The following is a 12834-nucleotide window of genomic DNA, read 5'->3' as shown; positions in this document are numbered from 1 at the left end:
TTGGCAGTGCTAGTCTGCTTTTGATGTCCTTCTTGCTCCGTCAGTTTTATTTTACTGCCTGGGTAGTAGAATTCCTTAACTTCACCTACTTCGTGACCATCAATTCTGATGTTAAATTTCTCGCTGTTCACATTTCTGCTAATTCTCATTACTTTCGTCTTTCTTCGGTTTACTCTGAATCCATATTCTGTACTCATTAGACTGTTCATTCCATTCAGCAAATCACGTGATTCTTCTTCACTTTCACTCATGATAGCAATGTCATCAGTGAATCGTATCATTCTTTCCCCTCGAGTTTTAATCCCATTCCTGAACCTTTCTTTTATTTCGTACATATTTCACCATTTTACATTGTCGAACGCTTCTTCCTGGTCGACAGCCCTACGTGTCGTGATTTTTCTTCAGTCTTGCATCCATTATCAATCGCAACTTCGGAATTGCGTGTCCGGTGCCTTTACCTTTCCCTAAGCCAAACTGATCGCCATTTAACATATGCTCAATTTTCTTTTCCATTCTTCTGTATATTATTCTTTTCTGCAACTTGGATGCATTACTTGTTAAGCTGACTGTGGATAATTTTTGCACTTGCAGTCTTTGGAATTGTGTGGGTGAATTTGTTTTGAAAGGTAGACGGTGTGTCGCCAGACTCATACATTCTACACACCAACGTGAATAGTCGTTTTGTGGGTTTGTGGGTAGACGTTTCGTGAATAGTCGTTTGCCACTACCTCCAATGATGTGGTAAATTCTGATGGAATGTTATCTCTCCCTTCTGCCCTATTTGATCTTAAGTCATCCAATTCTGATTCTAATATGGGTCCCCCATGTCTTCTAAATCGCCTCCTGTTACTTCTATCGCATCAGATAAACCTTCCCCCTCATAGAGACCTTCAATGTACTCTTTCCACCTCTCCTCTGCATTTAACAATGGAATTCCAGTTGCGCTCTTGATGCTACCACCTTGCTTTTAATTTCACCGATGGTTGTTTTGAATTTCCTATGTGCTGAATCTGTCCTTCCGCCAATCGTTTCTGATATCTCCTCTTCTTGTGGTTCGTGACCAGAGTATTTGCTATTACTAGCTGAAATTTATTACAGAACTCAATTTGTCTTTCTCCTCTCTCATTCCTTGCCGCAATCCCATATTCTCTTGCAACCGTTTCCTGTACTCCTTCCCCTACAGCAGCATTCCAGTCCCATGACTATTAGATTTTCAACTCCATTTACGTACTGTATTACCCTTTCAACATCCTCATCTACTTTCCCTATCTCTTCATCTTCAGCTTGTGACGTCGGCCTGTATACCTTAACTATCGCTGACAGTGTTGGTTCGTTGTCGATTCTCATAAGAACAACCCTATCACTGAACTGTTCACAGTGACACTTTCTCTGCCCTATCTTTCTATTCATAACAAATCATACTCTCGTTATACCATTTTCTGCTGCTGTTGATATTGCACTATACTCATCCGACCAGAAATCCTTTTCTTTTCATTTCACTTCACTGACCCCTGCTGTATCTAGATTGAGCCTTTGCATTTTCCGTTTCAGATTTTCTAGTTGCCCTGCCACACTCAAGCTTCTGACATTCCACGCCCCGCGTTGTAGAACATTATTCTTTCATTGGTTATCCAGTCTTTCGTTCATGGTCATCTCCCCCTAGACAGTCCCCTCCAGGAGATACGAATAAGGGACTTTCCCAGAATTTTTTTCCAGTGGAGAGATCATCACAACACTTTTTCCATTAAGGGTAACATGTCCTGTGGATTGACGTAGTGTGTCTTTATGCAATGGTTTCCATTGTCTTCTACATCCTCATTCTGTTGATTATTGCTAAATCCTCCGCCTTTAGGGGCAGTCTCCCACCCTATGGGTAAGAGTGCCCTGAACCTCTGTCCGCTCCTCCGCCCTCTTTGACAAGGCCGTTATCAGAGCGAAGGTAACTTCTTATGCCGGAAGTCTTCGGCTACCAATGCTGATTGTCAATTAAAGTTAGGTAGTGGTGGGACCAAGGACGGTTTACTTTTTAACCAAAACGCTATCCTTGGACCACAGGTGCAACCGAACTTTTATGAAACGAATATTTCGGTACTTGTTGCGGATAATGGCCACGCAAACAAGCGTTCTCCCACAAAACACGCTGAATATAACTCTTGTTTTTAGGAAACCTGAAATCTTGGAAATACAGCTCTTGTGTTCTGTTTCCGGTGGAGGGTGCTAAAAACGCAAGGTGAACTCGGATACCACGGACAAAATTTCGAAACCTGTTAAGTGCTATTTTCTGAATTTTTTGCTACAAGGACCCGTTACCTCCCTTGGCACATTACAAAATGATAATTATGACTTATTCGTTTTGTTACTTCAGTTGCCTCAGGTTCTTGCGAAAATACTTTGACAATCGTGAAAAAACATGTAATATGTAACCACCAACAAAATTTTAATTTAACAACACTCAGATAGTGCAAAAGTACTTATTGTGGTTGCCTGCACTTTGGAAACAGATCAGCATAGCTCGTTGTGTGACTCTTCCATTCCCATCCGTGGACGATGTGCAACTCTTCATGAGGAAACCCGCCCATAGTTCTGTATATCACTGTTAACGTACAACTGATAACCACCGCGAGTCCTTTATACCAAAAGGCTCAGCAAACATCGTGGAACACTCTCGGAAATACTGTCGGTAGGGTTCGGGCTAACCCCGTACCTCAGTAAAAGGAGTTTCGCGCAGGATCAAATCTTCTAACAGGGATGTCACATATATTTACAACATAGTTCTCGATAACACAAACGTGACTATTTTATAGATTTAACTAAAAATTATTGTTGTTTAGTCCTTAATGTGATGTAGTTCTCTACGCTAGTCGCTTTGTGCCAGCCTGTCCATATCTGCATACCTCGTACAAACTAGATCTATTTGGACCTGTTGGTTTTACTCAAGCCTTTCTCTGCCTCTACAGTTTTAATCCTCTCCCCCCTTTCCCCCCTCCCTGCTCACACACAGACTTCCTTTCATTACTAAATTAATGATATCTGTATGCATTCGGACGTGTCCGTCATAATTTTTTTCTCCGCAATTCGACTCAGTACCTCCTCATTAGTTATCCAATCTACCGACCTAACCTTCAACATTCCAACATTCTTCTGTAGAACTACATTCCAAAAGCCTGCATTCTCTTCTTGTTTATCATCCACGTTTCACTTCTTTTCTATGCTCCAGGTAAATCAATTCAGAAGGGGTATTCTAACACTGAAATTTGTATTTATGTTAATGTTGTGAATGTAGTGACTGAATACTACTATTAATTCACCCCAGTCATCCACGATAGCAGAATTCCGCACTAAAACAGAAATGTAGCAACACAATAATAAAAAACATTTATTTACAAATGGTAGCCCTACCTTGGTACAATTTGATGCATAGCACCTGATGTCCTAACTAAACATAATTATACAAAGGGCTAAGAAAAATGCCACACTTGGCCGTCGGCATGCGATTATTCATCCTAGTTCAAGACAAATGTGTATCTAGCAATACCTAGTTCCCCCCCCCCCCCCCGCCCCCCCCTCCAGTTGGTTTGATAGAAATGCGGTTTAAAAAAACGAGGCTGCGGCAACACTGTAACAGCGTGCAATTTGCCCAAGAGCAGGTAGTATGAAGTCTCGCGACGCGCCGGAGCTGCCCCATTCGCTCCGTGACACGAGGCAGTGACGTGGGGAACTGATAGGTAGACTCACCGCTTTTCGAGTCACGTTCACGCCAAATTTTTTTATTTTTTTAAATAGTTAAAGCATCAAGTTGCGTCCAACTCACACCTCCACAATGCGGTACCGTGTGTATTTCTTTCCGTTACTGTTACCTATATTTAAACATTACGACATATCACGAACTTCTTACAGACGTAAACGAGCTGCTCGGAGTAGCCGAGCGGTCTCATGCGGCTTGCCACGGTTCGCACGGCTTCACCTGTCGGAGGTTCGAGTCCTCCTTCAGGCCTGGGTGTGTGTTTTCTCCTTAGCGTAAGTTTGTTTAAGTTAGATTAAGTAGCGTGAAGCCTAGAGACCTATGACCTCAGAGGTCTGGTCCCAGAGAAACTTACCGCCACAACCACCACGAAAACGATCGCTTTGCTTCGTGTGTGAACATAAATGAAGCCAATAGAAAATAATATCGGATACGGTAACATCGTCTGTATCAAATGAAGTACAAAAAGCACAAAAGGTAAGCTACAATAGACTCCGAATTATGCTACGCATAATATTTCCATCATGTACGTTTGACACCCAGACTTGTCTTCAAAGAACCGGTACGTGCATGTTCACTTTCGAGAAGATGTTCAAAGTAACGATGTTCCATTTGCAAACAGTCGCTGGACCATACTTCGCTGGACCGTACACAACACATCTGCATCCACCATTGCCGAAGCAGCATTAGGTCGTGTACATCCATCGGTGGAATACTATAAACTTGTTCCTTTAAGTGATACCACAAATAAAAATCTAGCGGATGAAGGTCCGGGTAATGTGGAGGGCAGAACACACTACCTCCACGACCAATCCACGGCTTGGAGACGCTTCATTTCCATAGTTACTCATTCTGAAGTGTTGCGGTGCTCCATCATGCTGTCACTGAACATCAAGTGGAGGATTTCCTAAAGTGTGTGGTAAAGTATTGCAAAGAAATGTGCGACACAGAGTCGCATTCAACTTGCCCAGCAATAGGTAAGGGCCAAAGATCATTCATCCCACGATTCCAGCTCACAGGTTTTTGCCAAAGCGTACCCAAAAGCCATTTTCGTGAGTGACATGTGGGTTGTGTTCCGACCAATAATGGCTTTTGTTGACGTTGAAAATACCTTCACGGGTGATGCTAGATTCGTCAGATCATATAACGTTATTTTAAAATGTTAGTTATCGATGGTCAAAAGCCATTCACAAAACTGCACTCGTCGATTGCGGTCTTCTAGTGGCTGTTGCTGAGTTAAAATGTAATGATATGGTTGCAGTTCTACATCGTGCATCACTCCGACAACCAGTCTTTGAGGTATCTGGAACTGCACTGCAGTATCATTGCCGAGGTGATTGGTGAACAGTTTCAAGAATCGCGTCCTCTGTTTGTGGAGTACGTCTAGTCCTTCGACGACCTCTATCCATTAGCTGTGAATCGAGTGTAGCGGTTTCTCGAAGGCGTTGCTCCAATCGACGAGAAACCACCTTATCGGCATGGTGCCTTCGAGGGAACCGTGCAGCGTACGCACGAGCAGCAGCAGCAGCAGCTTGGTTATTCAGCGTACCCAGCAATAAAAGTATATCAACACATTCATCGTTTGTTTACTACGTTGGGAAGCCGCCATACATGAACTTGACAGGGCCGGTTATTTATAAGACACATCATATTTACGCCAGTGACTGTAACACTTTCTTTATTTCACGATTGCAATATCAGCCTTTACATGTCAGCTCATTTTAAGTTGAGATGGCTTAAAAGCCACAAAAATTTGCACTTGATAATGACATATGGCCGAAATTGCAGTCGTGAAATAAAGAAAGTGTTACAGTCACTGGCGTAAATATGATGTGTTTTATAAAGTTCTACATAACTGTGAACCCAGATATAAAAAGGGCCAGTTACGGTTGTGCCTTGCGCGATTAGTAGACTCATGCTTGCAGTTAGGCTATTGTCATGTGACAAAATGATTTCCTACTTATAAACGGCGAGTACTAGGGAACGGGCGTCTAAAAAATAAACTTGACGAGGATTTGAATCATCATTGGATGGTGGATACGGGTTTGATGTTGTTGCAGCCTATAGTTATTTAACTCATTTTTGTTCGTAACTGATCGTTGTATTTGCTCGGGGCGGACGTCCTATGACACTTGTTCAAGTTAATCGTTGATCCACTAATTCAGTTCATTTGTTACAGAGTGCAGCTAACCCGCTGACCGGACACGCTGAGCTGCTGTGCCGGCATCTGCTCAGTGAACTACGACGGCTGGTAAGCTAGCGCGAGATGATACACATTCCCCTGTACATTCCGATGCGCCGCACGTTGTGGCTCTTGCGAGCTCATCGTTTTCATACATGCATTTTCAAAATATACCCGATCTGTATTTGCTGCATAATCTTTTGTCCTGAATCTGGATGAGGAATCGCATGCCGACCTCTAAATGTGGCTGTTTTCTTCACCCTGTATAATTTTGCTGTCTCTACGCACTCTGTGTATAACTGATAGTAACGTTGCACACACTCTCGATAGCCCAAATAGCGACTGCTAAGTCGAGAGGTAGAATTCAGAATACCGTACTGAGTGCGTTGCAGGTACTGGACTAAACTGTCTGCTGGATCATAAATTCGTGAGTGCCCCTGGCGTGTTTTGTTTTTGTGCCTGATGGCGGAAGCATTTCCAGATCTGCTCATACAAGGCAGAAGTAATGCAGTCTGCGAATGAGAGCGTACCCTATCCTTTGCTGCCCACACTATTGGCGGATGTACACGGCGCTCTGGAGGAAGTAGCTCAGAAACAGAAAGAGGTCCATGGCTGTGAGTGCTCTGTGGATGCTGCTGCATGGACGTGAAGGTCACCAGGCGAGTGGTTGCGTCTCTTTGGTGGCCGCCTCTCGCAGTTGGCACACAACGTAACTAAGTTTCTAAGAAATTTCTTTCTTTCTGTTCCAGTCTGCATTTTATGTCTTTCCTACTTTGGTCGTAGTTATTTTGCTGTCCGAATAACAATATTCATCGGCTTCTTTTAATTCCCGCAGCATCGCGTTATTCAATTCAACTACGTTCCAGTACTCTTGTTTTAATTTTGTTGATGTGCGTCTCATAACATCTCCATTCCATTCAAATTCTCATTGCTGTTAGTGACGGAATTACAGCGTCATAGCAAAACCTTATAGATTTTTCCCCTTTTTCTCTAAGAACATATTCTCATTCCAGATCTCTCCTTTGTTTCCTTTACTGCTTGCTCAATGCACAGATTAAATAACAGTGAGTACGGGCTATCACAGGGTCTCATTACCTCTTAAATTAATGGTTCCTATTCATGTCCTTCTATTCTTATAACTTTGGTTGTAAATAACATTTCACTCACTGTAGTTTATTTCTTCCACCTTCAGAATTTGCAAAGTGGAATAGCAGATTTAAAGAATCGAGATGCCTCAAACTGGAGATTTTCTATTTTCGATAGTGCGCCAAAAAGATGTACTTTAACGTGAAGTGGAGATTGTTTTGTCGAACATTTTTGTGTCTCATGCTTCTTGACTTTATACGTGCAAAAATTCTTGCACACTTACGTTGAGGATGAGGGCATTTTTTTAATGTCATCTGTATGTTACGGAGATTAGAGGTCAACATAAACTATAATGATATACGGTCAACCGGCATTCTATATCGGAACAACCCAACATCCTAATAGACAAGGGGTCAACCACCCACGTTCTATCATAAACGCTGTTAATTGAATTGCATTTGATTTTCCGAAGCAAGTAGATAGTATCTGTACCCACGCTATCGACGGATGATTTATAGAAAAAGAATCTCGAAGTTGTTTGAAGGCAAGGAAATTGGGTTGTTGCCGTCTTTGAAAAATCACGTTTTCTCCTTCACGGAGCAGATGGACGCCACCGTGTCTGACGACAAACTTTGGAGAATAATCACACTAGAACCATTTCTGAAACAGTAACAGGAGGGACAAGGTTATAGTCTGGGAAATGTATTTATAGCACTCTTTATATCTATCAGTCCCTGTTTCATACACTCTTGGCAGGTTTGTTTAGGAATTCAACAAAAAACATAGTCAGTAATGATGGACCTTCCCTGGGAATAACCGTAACTTTCAGCTAGACAATGCCCCTTACTACAGTGCCAGGTGCGTCGATACCTCACATTACCAGTCTTTTGAACGCTACTGTTCATCGGTAGGATTGCTGTGTTCACTGTATGGGTTTACCACTCGCATTCTAAAATAGACAAAATTGCTACCCATGCAACACATTTTGACTCTTTGGACAAAAAAAGAAAACCTATTAAACCAGCCAAACTACATTCAATAATCTACAAGCTTCTTTGTTTGCACTTTACGAATGCGTTCCTCCGTTTTTTTCTTATGAGCTCGCTGCTGCTTTCATTCTTTCAAAAGATATAAAATCAAAACGGTTCAAATGGCTCTGAGCACTATTGGACTTAACATCTGAGGCCATCGGTTCCCTACAACTTAGAACTACTTAAACCTGACTAACCTAAGGACATCACATACATCCATGTCCGAGGCAAGATTCGAACCTGCGACCGTAGCGGTCGCGCGGTTCCAGACTAAAGCACCTATAACTGCTCGGCCACGCCGGCAAGCGATAAAAAATCGAATGGAGGTTCTTTAACTAATGTCGGCATCACAGATATGAGAAAACACTTTTTTACTATAAATCTGTTACTAATACGAGTCCGCTTCTTGACTTACATTCTCTCAACGATTGCCACAGGAAGAAAGCAATATTGATTTTCACTTTCGTTTATATTGCATTATGTCGTATCAGGTATGCATCACACTCCAGTCGGATTCCAATACGCATCTTCACAAACTCTCTGAAGACAGCAGAATATCTCCTTATAAATTCTCATAGCAAGTATCACACTATTGAAATCGTCTTTTTAATCTTAAATGTCCATGAACTTTCACGTCACTAATAAATGTATTTCGTTCCAATGAGTGCGCACTTCTTCGGCCAACCAACATTTCTCAGTTCCTCCTTTTTCAATAAGGACGTATCCGTTTAATGGACTATAATAAAAACGTATGCGGCCCATGAAAATAATCCTTACGAAATTACTCAACGACAGACTGATACCATCCGCCACGGACATTTTGACTGGGACTACTGCCATCACTGATTATGCACTTTCTCCGCCATCTGCGAAGCAGTGAACGTCATTAGTAATATATCAGGGACGGTTGCAAGAAAAAAAGAGGGAGTCACGAGACGAACCGCAACACGGCCAGAATATCTTCGCCCGTGGCTAAGACGTTCAAATTGCATTCAGTACGGAGTTTTCACGTGTTGCAGTTAACCAAGATTTATGCTTGATACGTTGAGTTTCACTTGTGCTAAAAACAGGATGGCTGCCGCGCGAAAGGCGACGCTCTCTGTATTTCAATTTAAATTGAAAAAAATTCCTCGCTAATAACCACATTAACCATTATGCGGTAACATCGCATCCAAGGGGGATGCCGTATCCACTTGTTATACATGCACGACTATTTTTGTATCGATAAAACGTTGGCAAAATCTTAAAAATCGTGACTCTAGAACCTTTTTGTTTTTAAATATGACAAATTTTCTTCTGCATTTCAAGCCAGATCCTTGTCACTGTCTGCTACAAGATTGCAAAAGCTCCAATTTGTGGAAGACAGCCAATACAAACAGAAGACTGAAAATAATTTCTTCACTGAACGAAAAAGATAACGGGTTTCGGTAGACAGTTAATGAGTTTCATTCGAAAAAAAGAGTAAATTTGATTGTTACGTTACTCAGATCGCCTTAATGATAAATTATGGCCGGCCGAAGTGGCCGTGCGGTTAAAGGCGCTGCAGTCTGGAACCGCGAGACCGCTACGGTCGCAGGTTCGAATCCTGCCTCGGGCATGGATGTTTGTGATGTCCTTAGGTTAGTTAGGTTTAACTAGTTCTAAGTTCTAGGGGACTAATGACCTCAGCAGTTGAGTCCCATAGTGCTCAGAGCCATTTTTGATAAATTATGAAAGGTGCCGTAGACGGCAACCATTCCCATTCCACACATTTTTACAGCGTTTCTATGAGAATTGAACATACGTTACTTAAGCATATGAAGATATAGAGACAAATTATTTGACTAGTGATATAACACAAAATTTCTTGGCCATCTGATGCAGCACGTAGATGCAAGTTCCACAACTGTAGTATTGATTTTGAACAAAATGCCAGCACTAGTTACAATTTCCTTTTTATTTTAAAAACCAGACCTGTTTCGGCCACCGAGTGGTGTTCTCCCACGACACCTGAGATACACCACTGTGTAGCCGAAACCAGACGTGATTTTTAAAGTAGAAACGAAAGTGAAACTGATGCTGGCATTTTATTCAGAACTATACGAATTGGCGAATATTTCACTGTGTTCTAATATTTAAAACTAGTTTTTCTGCCTAGATACTGAGATATTTCCTATTTCTTAAAGCATTTACAAAGCTTTTTAAATTGTTGAATTTTATCGAAAGGTCTCGCACAAATAAAACCCAAAGAAGTTCTGGTCATGAACAACGATTGTCAGTGGCATCAAAGCTGATGTTCAGATACTGACGCATGACATAGGAACTGAATTTGACTAGCAGAACTGTTGCACACCGTTTTCAAATTTTTCTTTAATAAGGAAACTATCGGAGAAGAAACAACTTAAATCTCTCACCAGTGGAAAGATGAGTGGTGTAGAAATTAGTGCCAGTAGTGGTGAGAAACAACTGAAATTGCTGAAACTGAACAAAGTGCCAGGGCTCAATGGAATCCTTGTGAGGTTTTGTACACATTGTGCAGCGGAGTCTGCTCTCATTTTACCTATGTTGATGAGGTCCCATACTCCGAGGAGCATACGGGTCGATGCGGGAGACCCGCACCGCCTACTAGGCAAGGTCCTAGCGGAAGTGGTTTGCCATTGCCCTCTTCCGAACGTAATCGGGATGAATGATGATAATGAAGACGACACAACACCCAGTCGTCTCAAGGCAGGGAAAATCACCGACCCCGGGACCCCGTGCACGGGAAGTAAGAACGCTACCGTAAGAGCACGAGCTATGGACCATTTTACTTATAATAAATCGTAGATCAATCCTTAAAAAATGCCTAGTGGTTCGAGGCACAGGTCACACCCTTCAACAGGAAGGGTACCAGAATTAGCCAACAAAACTACTGTCCCGTTTTACTAACATCCATCTGTTATAGAATCTTAGAACATGTTTTGAGCTCAGATATGATGATGTTTCTCGAATAGATTAGGCTGATTACTGCTCACACAGAGGCACTGAAGCATTCCTTTTACGCTAGTGACCTAATAAGTGGTACAGTTTTAAGCACCCTCTGCCATGCACTACACGGCCGGTGTATATTTAGTTGCACCTACCTGTTGCAAACATATAGGTCCTAAGATTCATTGATCTTTTCGGCGAAATTGTTCGTGGAATTAGAGGCAAAATATCCGTTAGTGAAGGCTGTATTAAGTCTGTTATATTTTAAAAAGTGCGATGTGGCACTAGCCTCTGACGGTCAGAATATTCTGCACTTCAATAATGTTGTGTATTATAATAAAAATGACATCGTCCTCCATCTGTTTCTGCTTTCTGCTCGTCTTTTCATTTCTATGAATCTACAATATTCAACATCCACAAGAACCTTATGTTACGTACTCATATTGTAAATTTTCACTTGTTGTTCTTTCCCTCCTTTCTACTACCACTTCAAACAGTAAGTTAGCCATTCGTGGCTGTTTCACTACATTTCTAATAACTTGCCTCTCTCCTTGCCTATGCTTTCTTTAAATCGTAGTTCATATGCCCATCTTGGTTGTAATGTCCATCAGAAGAACGAAATTTAAAATCCTTAACCTTTTTTTCCCTCTAGTGTCAGCCCACTCACCGTTTTATTTACATACCCTTTGCATGAGATGTAGACTTTCAATAACTCTCTTCTTCGGTTCAGCCACGCGGAATTATCCGAGCGGTCTCAGGCGCTGCAGTCAAGGACTGTGCGGCTGGTCCCGGCGGAGGTTCGAGTCCTCCCTCGGGCATGGGTGTGTGTGTTTGTCCTTAGGATAGTTTAGGTTAAGTAGTGTGTAAGCCCAGGGACTAATGACCTTAGCAGTTAAGTCCCATAAGATTTCACACACATTTGAACATTTTTTCCTTCTTCAGTTCACAGTTAATATTTTGTTTGACATCCGGGAAGAACATTTATGAAAATATTATAGTATTGTAGGGAGTGTTTCCGAATTGTGACGTTTCTCGTTTCTATATTCATCAGTTAGATGTTTTCTACGCCCACTTGGATAGCCGTGCGCATTTGCACGCAGCTTCCGGGATTCAGGGAGGAGCGTAGGCTCCGGATCGAATCCGCCAGCCGGATTAACAACGTGGGCAGGTGCGCCGGCCTGTCTGGATTTGGTTTTCAGGCAGTGTCTCACATCCGGTTAGGCGAATACCAGCTGGTACCCAAGTCCACCTCAGTTACCCAATTCGCAAACATTATTTAGAACAATATTCGCACTCTTTCACATGGGATGGTAACACTAGACGCACATGGGATGGAGTAGATATGCCAATGCAATAATGCGCAACCGATTTACGCTGGAAAAAAAAAAAAAAAATTGTTCCATCCCTGGCCACCAGGTTCTAATCTGGCGACGTCCTTGTTGCTCACATTGAACAAACTATGTAAGCGGCGATTAATACGGCAACAACAGTTCCCATAGGGCTATTCCACTCTCAGAGGCGTATCGACGTTTCCGCTTATAACTTTCGACACGCTCGTTACCGGTCCATGGCCCCTTACCTCAAATTGATATATTTATCTTTCTCCCTCATCCTTGAAAGACCGTAACGTAATCACAGAATCACTCTGTGAGGCACCTACGCCTACAACTTTGACGCGCTGTAGCGTCGTTGGATGGCGTTTCTGGACATGGGTTCCTACGAAAAATTTGGGCTGCTGAGTCCCCTCTACAACCATTTGAACTGTGTAACATGAACCATGGACCTTGCCGTTGGAGGGGAGGCTTGCGTGCCTCACCGATACAGATGACCGTACCGTAGGTGCAACC

General features: G+C 42.3%; 1 long non-coding RNA gene across 1 annotated transcript in view; it reads left to right on the top strand.

Moving 5' to 3' along the window:
* The window catches only part of LOC124545000, a 371391-nt gene that overhangs the window by 282886 nt on the left and 75671 nt on the right, over window positions 1-12834 (top strand). Inside the window, exon 3 of the long non-coding RNA XR_006967583.1 lies at window positions 5922-5993. This is a non-coding gene — a long non-coding RNA (uncharacterized LOC124545000). The remainder of the gene's footprint in view (window positions 1-5921; window positions 5994-12834) is intronic.

Source organism: Schistocerca americana, chromosome 8, assembly GCF_021461395.2.
Source record: "Schistocerca americana isolate TAMUIC-IGC-003095 chromosome 8, iqSchAmer2.1, whole genome shotgun sequence".
In the NCBI taxonomy this organism is placed as follows: Eukaryota; Metazoa; Arthropoda; class Insecta; order Orthoptera; family Acrididae; genus Schistocerca; species Schistocerca americana.
This window is presented reverse-complemented; position numbering and strand designations above follow the sequence as displayed.